Source organism: Narcine bancroftii, chromosome 1, assembly GCF_036971445.1.
Source record: "Narcine bancroftii isolate sNarBan1 chromosome 1, sNarBan1.hap1, whole genome shotgun sequence".
NCBI classification, from domain to species: Eukaryota; Metazoa; Chordata; class Chondrichthyes; order Torpediniformes; family Narcinidae; genus Narcine; species Narcine bancroftii.
In genome coordinates, this window is record NC_091469.1 from 326,823,102 (window position 1) to 326,836,048 (window position 12,947).

Sequence of the window (12,947 nt, forward strand, 5' to 3'; positions counted from 1 at the left end):
TCCACATGGATGGAAATAATTACTTGCTGGTTATTGACTATGTATCAAACTATCCAAACATTGCACTGCTTCCTAGCATGTCTGCTGCTTGTGTGATCAAATATATGAAATTGATCTTTGCAAGACATGGAATTCCTCAAATTATCTATGGTGACAATGGATGCTACAGCTGTAGAGAATTCCAGAACTTTGCAGAAGAGTATGATTTCTGACATGTGACTTCAAGTCCTCTGCATTCACAGTCATAAGGGTAAAGCAGAGAAAGGAGATCACAACGTTGAACAGTTGCTCAGGAAAGCACTAGACACGTCACCTGCTGAGTTTCTGATCGGACTACACACCACATTTCCCTATTCTGCAGACCCAAACAAGAACAGAGATGTTGAAGATGTCAAACGGAAACAAAAGCATCTGCAATGAAGTCAAGAAGCAAACAATGACAAATCAGAAAAAAAGTTTAGGGCCACTGGCACAACATGACACAGTGAGACTCAGAGATTCCAACACTTGGGACAAAAAAGCGTCTGTTCTGGAGGAAGTAAATCGAAGATCCTACATGGTCAGAACAGAGGATGGTCAAATACTGAGAAGGAATTGAAAGAGCCTGCTGAAAATGCAAGAGATATTACAGGAACAGACAGATGCAGAAGATTCAGCCTGCACAGTAACAGAGGAAACACCACAGTAGTGGACCAGCAGAGCCGACACAAGCACTTCTCTTAAGAAGATTTACATGTGTGGTCAAAAAACCTGACAGACTGAGTCTCTGAAAGAAAAAGAACTGCACACATAATAGTTTGTGCTGCTGATGCTGTGTTTATGCTTGTGTTGAACTCTAAATTGGAATTAATACTGTATTAGTGTGTCATGTTGTTAGATTAAACATCTCAAGGAAAGGGGATCCAATGATAGAGTGCTACTGCGAGTGCTAGTGCTAATCCTGACCGCTAGAGGAGTCGGGAGATGAACTGTTGCATTTTGGATATATTCAAAAGGGGATGCCTCCACAAGGTCTCCACAAGGTCTTGTCTGTGTGAGTTCTAGCTAATAAATATATTTGTTTTAAATGAACCCAAGTTTCTTTATTACAATAAAAGAAATATCACAATCACCATTCTCTGTGCTATCTCATGCCTGTGTATTCAGGAGAGTGAATGGACTTCCATCATAAAATGAACCCTGTTGAGCCCAGCATGTTCATGTTGGTTTTCAAAGAGAATACTTTTTGTCTGGAATTGATGAGAATCATGCTTTGAAGAAGAACGATTGCAAGCACAAGATTATACTATATTAACTTTTATATTTCAGTGAGAAATTAGCGTTATGAAATTCTCTGAGCCTATGCTTCAGCCGAGGATATACAGACATGCCTTTGTTTCAAAGTTTCGCTCGCTTCTTACATTTTTCACTTATTCCAGTGGGTTTGAAAAATACATCTAATCCCAGAGTGTTCAGTTCACCAAACCCCCCCCCCCCACCCACTACACTGCTGCCTTGATGAGAATCACTTCCTCTCTCATCTCATTCATAGGGCCAGGTTAGAACAGAGTTGTGGAGGGGTTTCTTTAGCCAGAGGGTGGTGAATCTGTTGAATTTGTTGCCACAGTCTGTCATGGAGGTCAAGTAATTGGGTGCATTTTAGGGATAGATTAACCAGGGCATGGGGAGAAGGCCGGGCAGTGGGGCTGAGTGGGAAAATGGATCAGCTCCTGATAGAATAGCAAGGCCGACTCCATAACCTATTTCTTCTCCTATATCTTACGGTCTTGTGTCACAGCAATGACCAAGGAAGGAAGTAGCTTCATTTTTTTAAATGCTATTATAGAACTCCTGATGGCAAAGCAAAATGGGTTTCAGAGAGAAAGGAAGAAGAATTCAAATCAGGCTGATGACATCTAATGTGACAGGCTTTCTAAAATCTACACATCTCCTCAAGATAAATGCCTGCTGGGAAAGAAGGCATAAACTGATATATCCTCCAGGCATTTCCATGGATACAACCTGACTACCACACAGAAGCTTAAGAATACATTAACAATTGACAGGATCCCCAAGTTCCCCTCACATCCCTTCCTTTGCAGGACTTGCTTTGCCACCTAATATGACATGCCTTTGACAGAGAAAGAGAAACTTACTCAGACTGCAAGAGGAAATTGCAAGCCTACTGCCAACTGTGAGGGAATCCATTCCTACACCAATTCTTTTTCTCTCAGAAGTTTCTGCAAACCAATACCAACTTCTCAGCTCGTAAAAACACAGAAAAGCTGAAGGAACACATCAGGTCTTGTAGTATCCACCGGGGGTAAAAATACATCACGGGCGTTTTGAGCCTGACCCCTTCTTCAAGGTATGAGGCAAAGAGATATAACAGACGTTTCGAGCTTGAGCCCTTCTTCAAGGTATGAGGTAAAGACATATAACCAATGTTTCAGGCCCGAAACGTCAGCAATGCATCTTTACCCTCTATGGAGACTGAGAGACCTGCTGAATTCCTCCAGCATCTGCAGACTTTGTATTTCACTCCAACTTCTCAGCTAATCTGTCTTTTATTGGGCCAAGAAATAGTACACTGGGTAGAATTTACAAGGTAACTTGCTGATGGGGAAAGAGGCAGAACCTCTACCCACCCTCGCAACACCACCCCTCCCCCCTCCAACTTGCACCCTCTGAGCCCAACCCTGAGAGAGAAAGCTTATTTTGCAGTACACAAAAGCTTGGCTTATCCCACTACTCAACACCAGCTGTGAATGATTCTTCCAACCAGCTCCCTTCCCAAAATGCCTCTCACATAGGAAACAATTCACGCATAACAAAGCATACATTTCGAATAAGAAACCTGCCTGACAGATTGCCGAAGGTGTTACATGAAAGTAACGAGAATATTTCAAAATGTGCTGGTTTTATTTCACACTGTTGCACTTTAAAATATGTTGAAGAGCTGGTGCCTGAATATAACATCTGGCCAAGAACATAGTGTGCAAAAAATCAGTGGTCTTTTGGGTTGGGTGAGGTGGGAATAGGAGGGGGTGTATTCATCCAGCACCATAAAACAAACCACTATTTAGAACATCTTTTATTCAAAATATCTTTTTCAATGTCTTTTCAAGTTGCTAGTGAAAATAGTACCCTTTGGTTCAAAAAAAATGGAAAAATAATACATGGTTTCCTGCAACATAAATCTGGACAAGTTACATAGAACATTACAGCACAGCACATGCCTTTCAGCCCACAATGTTATGCTGACCGATCTTCTGCTGGACAAGTTTTGAAAAGATGAAGGTGTCAGGAATGAATTTTTTTTCCTCCCTGACAACTTTTTTTTTTCCCTCTCCCAGAAGATTACATTGATCCAGCTGGTTGGAATTAATAAGAAATGTTTAATGGCATGGTATGAACTGGATGAATCAAAAGACTTTTTCCCCAAACCCATTATTTAATATATTTGATTTACATCTGTGAAGATCAAATTCCAATTTAGATTTATCTCGAATGGAATTTATTTCCGCAGATTTAATATAAACCAATTATGAACCAACAATCCTATTGTGGCAATAATGTGTGGTTAAAGCCACGTCACATTGTGGAATTTTCACAGTTCTTTGTAACTAATTCATAGCCATTATTTGGTAAATTGTGCTAGAATTTCTGCAGCCTAAATCCTTGGTATACATTTGGACATATCAGATGGCATGGGTAAATGGAATTTCTTTGCCAATCTGATGCCAGACATCCAACAGTATAAAGTGTCATCCTATCTCACTCCAGAAAGATCCTCCCACGCAGCCATTCTCAACGCTTTATTTTGGCTATGGCCCCCCTCTTAAATTTTAATTTTTAAAAATTTAAACATACAGCACAGTAGCAGGCCATTTGGGCCCACGAGCTCGTGCCGCCCAATTTACACCCCATTAACCAGACAACCCGGTACGTTTTGAAAGGTGGGGAGAAACCAGAGCCCCCAGGGCAAACCCACACAGACACGGGGAGGATGTACGAACTCCTTACAGACATTGCGGGAATTGAACCCCGGTCCGGTCCCAATCACTGGCGTTGTAAAGGCGCTGGCCTAACTACTACACTAACCGTGCCAGCTCAAAGTTGATGAGCCTTCTTCCCCGTGAAGCAGTCAGGTTTTGGTTTCTTCCATGCCTCACTCCTACTGAATGGATTAAAAAAATATTAAAAATATTTAGGTTATGTGAAGTGAAAAGTAAACAAGATTTTTACATGATTAAATAAAAACACAATTAATGATATAAATAGGAGCTTCTCCATTTACAAAAGAAGCTGTCCTGTATCCCATCTAAAAGAGAAAAGAAGCTGTTTTATGTCCTTCAACCAAACACTATTGTAAGAATCAGAGCCAAGTTTATACTTTCTCATTTCTGCCTTTATACTGGTAAGGTTTTACAATGTATGATATATTTCATGCTTGTTTATTCCCATTCTAGTTTCTCCTCATCATTTTAATAAGAATATTTTCAATATGATTTGCAACATCCAGGGAATAGAAGGTTAAGGGCTGAGTGCAGGAAGATGGGATTACCATAGAAAGGAACTCCGTAAATGAGCTGGCATTAATTTCAAGAGGAATAGAATATATTGTAAGAGCAGGGATTTAATGCTGAGGATTATTAAGGTACTGGTGAGACCTCACTTGGAGTATTATGAGCAGATTTGGGCTCCTCATTTAAGAAGGGATGTGTTAACATTAGAGAGGAAGCTCAGAGGAGGTTTATAAGGATGATTCCAGGAATGAAAAAGTTATCACATGAGGAACGTTTGATGACTCTTGATCTGTACTCGTTGGAACTTAAGAGAATGGGTGGGGGGGGAGTCTCATTAAAACATTTTAAATGTTGAAAGGCATGGACAGAGTAGATGTAGAAACATTCTTTCCTATGGTGGGAAGAGGGCAACAAGGCACAACTTCAGGATGTGACAGAGTATTTTGAGGCGGATTGGAAATTATATTTGAACAAGAAAACAGAATTAAACTTTAACTTATTACTTAACCTACTTACTTAACCTACCTAACCCACTTAATCTCTCCTCTAACACTAAGTGCAGGAGTGTGTAATGTGTATTTAAGATTAGAAAAGTTCTTTGGATCACAGTCCAATCTCACTGGTTGCAGCCAATTCTTGTACTGTTCACAGAAGTTTGCATTAACAAAGTTCACCAGTCTCTGGTGCTTAACAGGCAAATGGTTACCATTCAGGAGAGTTCTTGCTGGTTTTCAGAGAGAGATTCCTTTTCCAGGACATCTACAACTGATTCCTTCTCAATCAGTGTTGCTGATGAAACTTGCCGCCTTCAGGGTTCTCCAGATGATCCTCTTTCTTTCAGGTCACCTATCAGACTGTGAAGGTACGCTGCAATTTGGCCAACAGGTGGCCTAGAGACACGGCACCTGGCCTAATGACATCCGACCACCAGCTGGACCCATGGTATAAAGCTGAGGTCCCGACCATGTGCTCTTTCTCTCTCTCACTCTCTTTCTCCTGGGATCATACTGTAAGCACAGCTAGCAGCCTGTGTTTTCCTTTGGTGCAGCCTGTCACACAGACTGCCAGTCTTCTCCTTTGACCAGGCAGCCTTCCAAAGTTTGCCAGCTTGTCCCTCTGGAACTGATTTCTGTGACTCCTTTTCTCTTACTCCCTCCCTCTCTGAGATCAAAGCTGTTCTGTCTCTGCCTGCACAAATCACATGCTCTCCTAGGCAAGCTGTATGTTGATACTTGGTTGCTCCTCTGCAAAAGTCCTGCAAAAATTCTGTGTTTTAAAATGTGTGTGTGTGCAAGTTGCTCTAACAATTCCTCCCAAACCACCTCAACATACTCTGTCACAAGGATTGAAAGGCATCCCCTTAGAACAGAGATGTGGGGAAGTTTCTTCAGCCAGAGGATGGTAAATCTATGGATTTATAGGCGGTTGTGGAGGCCAAGTCATTGGGTACATTTAAGGCAGAGATTGATAGATTCTTGATTAGCCAGGGTTATGGATAAAGGTCGGACAGTAGGGCCGAGGGGAGAGAATGGATCAGCTCGTCGCTGAATGGTGGGGCAGACTCTTAGGGCTGAATGGCCTATTTCTGCTCCTCTGGCTTATGGTCCTAATATTCTTATAACCAGCAAAGGCACAGTAGCTCAAAAGATCAGCTTTCTGTGCTCCATGACTTCAAACTTGACGCAACCTGACCAGAAAGCATCACACTATTTGGCCACACAGATTAAATTGTTTGCAATTATGATCATAAAATATTACGTCAGCATTTCCTTTCAGCTGCTACTGTCACATTCCTTTGGCTTGCTGTACCTTTTGGTGGAATTATCAGTTGGGATATTCTTCTTCCTGAATTACAGATTAGTTGAAATTTTCCTTACATGCCTGTAGAAGAAGAATGCTGATGTGTCTTCATTGTGAGTAATTTGTTTTTAACAATCAGATAATATGCACTATTAATAATGATTTGCGATTCCGATGCATTATTACGATTTGGTCCGTCACCAAAAACTCTCGGAAAGTTCTACAGGTGTATCACGAAGAGCATTCTGACTGGTTGCATTGCATCACTGCCTGGTATGGTGGTGCCAATGTACAGGACAAGAAAAAAAACTCCAGAGAACTGTTAACTCGGCCAGCGACATCACGGGCACCAGTCTTCACTCCATTAAGAGGCGGCGCCTTAAAAAAGCAGCTCTCCATCCTCAAGGGACCCTCCCACCACCCAGTCCATGCCCTCTTCTCACTGCTACCATCAGGAAGGAGGCGCAGGGGGCCGGAAGATGAGCACCCAGCAGCACAAGGACAGCTTCTACCCCAGGCCATGAGATTTCTGAATAAACAATGAACCATAGTCATTACATTACTTTCTCCTATTTTCTTGCATTAGTTATTTATTTTTGATATGGCATTTAAAGCAATTTTTACACTGTAACGCTGCTGCAAAATAATGAATTGTGTGACAAGTTCATGACAATAAATTCTAATTTTTATTAAATGTGCATATTTATATTTGTAGGTGTTGTGATATAATTGATGAGCCCCTCCCCCCCACCCCCCACCATCCATCCATTTGAAAGTGTTCCATGATAAACTTCCTGCTAGATTTGAATGGAATCAGGGATCACAGTATAAATTGCACCAGATGCTCTTGGGAGTCCACCTTTAAAGCAACGAGGGCGGGCCATCTGCGAGATTAATTGCCATATGATGGTATTCTGATAAAATGCCAAAGGAGTGACAAATTACAGACGGTTTCATTCGATGACCCTGCATGGTGAGGACGTAAATTGATGTCAGACTGTCTTAACTGATTTTACACAGGCCCTCCCAGCCAGCAGTTGAAGGAAATCTTCATTCAATTGGTTTTTGATGCATTCTATGCCAGATCCCCAGAAGTGAATATTACCTGTCTCTTTAATTCAATTATTGATCAAGTCCATCAAGAGGCGGCATGCTCTATCTGCCAGTTTTGAACTGATACCCCATTCCAATTGCTTCAGCCTTTTCTGGATATTATTTTCTCATATTGTCATTTGAAAGAATCAGGATTTTCTGGTTAAAAAACCTTCTCTGCATTCCAGTTCTGTAAACCTTCTAAACCTGAAATTGAACTGCATATGGATAATTGTGACTTGTTATACTTATATCTGGAATCCTGTTCTGTTACAAGCGAAAGCTTTCTCATTTGGACAGAATCGAACAGCGTGCAGCATATGAATCATTTATGAATAATTGTTTCTTTAATAATTTGATAGTATAGTTTGTAAGTACAGTAAAACCCCTGGTAGCTGGCACCTACGGTGATTGTAGATGCTGGATAAGCGAGTTTTCTAGTTGCTTGAGAACATTCTTAGAACGTCCAACTAATACACCTGCATTAAGAATAAACATTTCAAAAGACAAAAAAAAACTATACTCTACTTACATTGAACAAACTTCACTTACATGAATATATAAACCTTAAAGAATTTTACTTTCAGTCACATCCTTTGAAAACATTTAACCATCGCTGGATCTGCAGGTTCCTCCCCCTCCACGGAACTGCCCAAAAGACAAACAATAACATTATAGATAATTAGCAAACCCCATCCACCCCCCCAACCCCGGTTTACAGATAAAGACACTGATGTACTTAATAATATTCTAATAAAGATAAAGACTCTTACTAAACAGGGATAAGGAGTCACTTTAAGGGAGTCATCCCAACAGTGAGTGGCATCAACCAGATTCAAATTTCAGGTTTTAGATTTATTGTCAGAGTACATACATGACATAACATACAACCCTGAGATTCTTTTTTTCCTCTGGGTGAGGTAGAATTACCACTAATTGGTAGTGCAAAATAAAACTGTACACAGCATATACATGTAAACAAATAAAACCTGCTCTTCATCCTGAGCGATGCTATTGGTGTTTCACTCAACTTTATTCAAACATCTGCAATGAGCAAAGCACCAACGCACAACATTGGCTGAATATTTGCTCCCATCTTCACCAAAGGTTTATGTGTTACTTTAGAGAACAATTTGTAGCTTTTATTTAAATTTTTATCTGTTCGTAGTTATTTAAATTTTATTTCTTTATTTATTTTCCTCAAGGTTTTTTTGCCAGTTGCTTAAGGTTGCCGGTTGCTTGAATTCCAGATGATAGGGATGTACTGTCAATGCAATTCAGCTGTATCAAAGCATTTACAACACAGTTATCCTTGGCATAAGTCAGTGTAGTCACAGAGTTATTTATTTTTAATTTTTAATTTTTTTAAATTTTTCACACTATGAACCATACTAACCAAAATACACACAAACATTTCCCTCTTGAATATACACTGTCCCATTTTCTCCCCTTTTCCCCCCTCCCTTCCCTCCCTCCTTCACCCCCCCTCCCCACCCACTCAACGTTCAACATATATGATACATTAAACCCATTAAACAATGTCATCACACAATTAAAATAAACAAGAAATTTGTGTCATCTACTTTTACATACTGCGTCAGTTCATTTCATCTTCTTCTCCTTCTGTCATTTTAGGTGGTGGAGGTCTACGGTAGGACTTCTCTGTTGTGTTCCATGAGACCAATACATTTCCTTTCTAACCTCAGCATCAAAGCAATTAACCTCTTCTTTCTCCTCCACAAGGTATTTGTTAATACCCATCCCTTTCATCATCTATTTGGTTACACCCTTATATCCTTTGTACTCAGGTGGTGGCAGACCAGCAGATATTATAGGCTGTCAGATATGATTCGAGTTAATATCCAACATACTTCTAATTCACGTTTCTTTCATGTCACAGCTATTAAATATTCTAAAGAGCTCGGTGTGTTTAGAATATACAGGCCCTCAGGACCCCAGTTCTGGCTACGTCAATCCAAATTCCTGGCCTCAAGCTTGCCTCCAGCCACAAACCCAGCCCATGGTCTGAAAACTGGCCCTGGTCTCTGGACGCTCCTGTTCCCCTCAGGAAACCCAGCTCACACATTGAATTAGAATCCACACCAGCAGGACCTTTGGCAATCAGATGCCAGTTTAACAGTGTTCTGCTCTATGGCTTGGAATGGCTACATATCCAGGAGTTCTGTATGTTTAAGTCAGGGAAATTAGCTGGCAGGTTCTGTGCCAGATCAGATGTGAGACAAGACGGTTTCAGTGGAGCCTGCAACGCTGTGATTGGAAGAAATGGGAAAATCAGTTCCTTTCTTTTAGTTATTTGTGTTCTCCTGAACATCTTAATTATTGGTACTTAAAAGTATATGGAGTTGATTTTAATTTACTTTAAATCTCATTACCATTTAAATGTCTATTCTGAGTGGATTCCTTCAATCTGGAAATTGTGCCCTCTTGTCCTAGAGTAGACTCTCCCACCTTGCCATATCTATTCTGTCCATGCCTTTCAATATTTGAAATGTTTCAATGAGATTCCCCCTCATTCTCTGAAAATTCTAATGAATACAGGCCAAGAGCTGCCAAACGTTCCTCATATGATAACCTTTTCATTCCTGGAATCATCCTTGTGAACCTCTTCTGAACCCACTCTAACATCAGCACATCATTTCTTAAATGAGGAGCCCAAATCTGCTCACAATACTCCAAGTGAGGTCTCACCAGTGCCTTATAAAACTTCAACCTGCTCTTACATTTTATTCCTCTTCAAACGAATGCCAGCATTGCATTTGCCTTCTTCACCACCAACTCAACCTGCAAATTTACCTTCAGGATATCCAGCACAGGGACTCCATGTCTCTTTGCATCTGAGAATTTTCTATTTTCTCTTCATTTACAAAACAGTCTTCTCATTATTTTTAACCAAAGTGCATGACCATACATTTTCCAACATTTGCCACATATCTGCCCACTTTCCTCATCTATCTAAGTCTTTCTGTAGCCTCCATGTTTCCTCGTCCTCACCTACCAGCCTCTGCATCCAACATATTATCTGCCGGGATTTCCGGCACTTACAACAGGATCCCACCACCAGACATATTTTTCCTTCTCTTCCCCTCTCAACCTTCTGCAGGGACTGTTCCCTCCACGGTTCCATCGTGCACTCATCCCTCCCCCACCTATCACACCCCCGGTATTTTCTCGTGCCCACACCTCCTCCTTCATCATGGTCCAGGGCCCCAAACAGTCCTTTCAAGTGAAGCCACACTTCGCTTGTATATCCGTAGGACTGACTTACTACATCTGGTGCTCCATTTTTTGTCTTCTCTGCATCGGAGAGACTGGTCACAGATTGGGAGATCAATTTGGTGAGCACCTTCACTCCATCCACTACAACCACAGTGACCTCCAAAGTAGCCAACCATTTCAATTCTGAGTCACACTCCCACACTCTCATGTCTGCCCAAGGCCTTGTGTACTATCCCATCCAGACCACCTGCAAATTGGAAGAACAATGCCTTACTCTCTGTCTGGCATTAACACTGACTTTTCTGCTTTCTACTCAACATGCTCACCTTTTCTTCCCCCCCACCCCTTTCCTGTCTTTCCAGTTTTCCTTCTCTTCCATCTCACCCACCCAACTATCCCTCCTCTCCCTCATTGCTGCTGTCCTCTCCCTCCTTAATCCACCTACCATCTCCTGCCTTTGCAAACTCCCCCCCCCCACTTCCCCACCCCCACCCCAATTCTTTTGTTCGGACACCTGCCGGCATTTTTTCATACCTTAATGAAGGGCTTTAGTCCGAAACATCAGTCATGTATTGTTACCTTTCCTACATAAAGGCACCTTTTGACCTGCTGAGTTTTTACAGCATTTTGTATTTTTTATTTACTTTTACTTTTCTTTTAACTACTTGTTCATCCACCTAATCTTCATATCATCTGCAAACTTGCCACATAAAAAGAAGTGGCCGCATCACTGACCCCTGTGGAACTCCACCAGCAACTGGCAGCCATCCAGAATATGATCCCTGTATTCTGATTCTCCGCTTCCTGCCAATCGGCCAATGCTCTAACTACGCTAGATACCACGGACTCTTGTAAAGTAGGCTCAAGTGTGGCACCTATTCAGAGGCTTGAAAATCCAAATGTACAACATCCTCTCATCATCTAGCCTGCATGTCATTTCTTCAAAGAATTCCAGTAGGTTTGTCCAGCAAGATTTTCCAACATCTTCTCAACCACTGATGTCAGGATAACCAGTCCATTATTTCCTTTCTGCTGTGTCCCTCCCTTCTTGAATAGTGGAGTGCCATTTGTAATTTTCCAGTTTTCTGGAAAATATTTACAAATTAATATTTTCTGCCATTTATCTAATTTTTAATTCTTTTGATTCTCTCAGAATGTCAGGTGTATTCCTGAACATTAAGGGTCAGTTGAGCTTCACTCTCTGTTAAGGAATTTGAATCTAACATTCAGGTTTATTGCCACAGGTACAATGAGAAAGTTATTTTTACGAACAACCCGGATAATCAACCCATACGAAGTATGGCGATTATTAAAAAGAGCAGAGCGTAGAGTTACAAAGAGAGATTAGTTAGAATAAAACAAAGACCACATTGTTTTTCTTGTGAGAGATTTGTTCAGAAGTCTGATAATGATGGGAAAGAAACTTTCCTGAATCTGATGGAGGGCAACGACACAATTGTGAACCTTCTTCCTGATGGGAGGATGGTAAAGAGCATGGATGGGCCGAGATGAGTCTTTTAATGTGTACAAAGGCAAAGGTTGCACATGTGAAACTGGGCTGCCTCCTCATGCCGTCCCCTTGCAACTTTGTAAATCATTTCAGCGTAAAATCTGTGTGAGGCAGACCCATTGCTGAAAATGACGACACCAAACTGTGATTCTGAGTTATGAAACCAAGGGCTGCAAACAAGCTATTTTTGTCTGCAGTTCACAGAAACAAATGTAAATAGATCTGTGGTGCACTGTTGGCCAGAACCAGACACACAAAAGTAAAGACTGTAAAACAGGGTTTAATCCACAAAGACTTCCACAGAGCCAGGTTGGCTGTAGCTGCAGTAACTCTGAGTGAGACTTGCTGTAGCTGCAGTAACTCTGAGTGAGACTTCGGGAGGCCGGTGCAGGCTTATATCCTGGAGGGTGATTGACACCCGACCAGGTGGGGCTTGATCCATTCAGGCCGACTGATTGACAGCCGGCCGGGTGTTGTCTTGTCCCCTTACACTCCTGCAGGTTTAGAGGTTGCCCCCTGCAGTAGGCCAGTGGTGTACCACCACAAGATCATTTAGCAAAATACTCATGCATTTAACTGTGGTACCTAAACATCATTATTTCTAACTATTACTGGTATAACTTGCAGGACGCCCAGAAAAATCAGTTGCATTCTCTGATGCCAACTCCCCCAAAATGTGGAGTCAGGGAATTTAAAGGTTTTCTATCCTCAGTTCTCATGAAGAATGAGAGGAAGGCTTTGCTTCAGGCTTTTCTTTTCCTCTCGTCAGATTATCCCAAAACTTTCTTTTAGCCATTGTG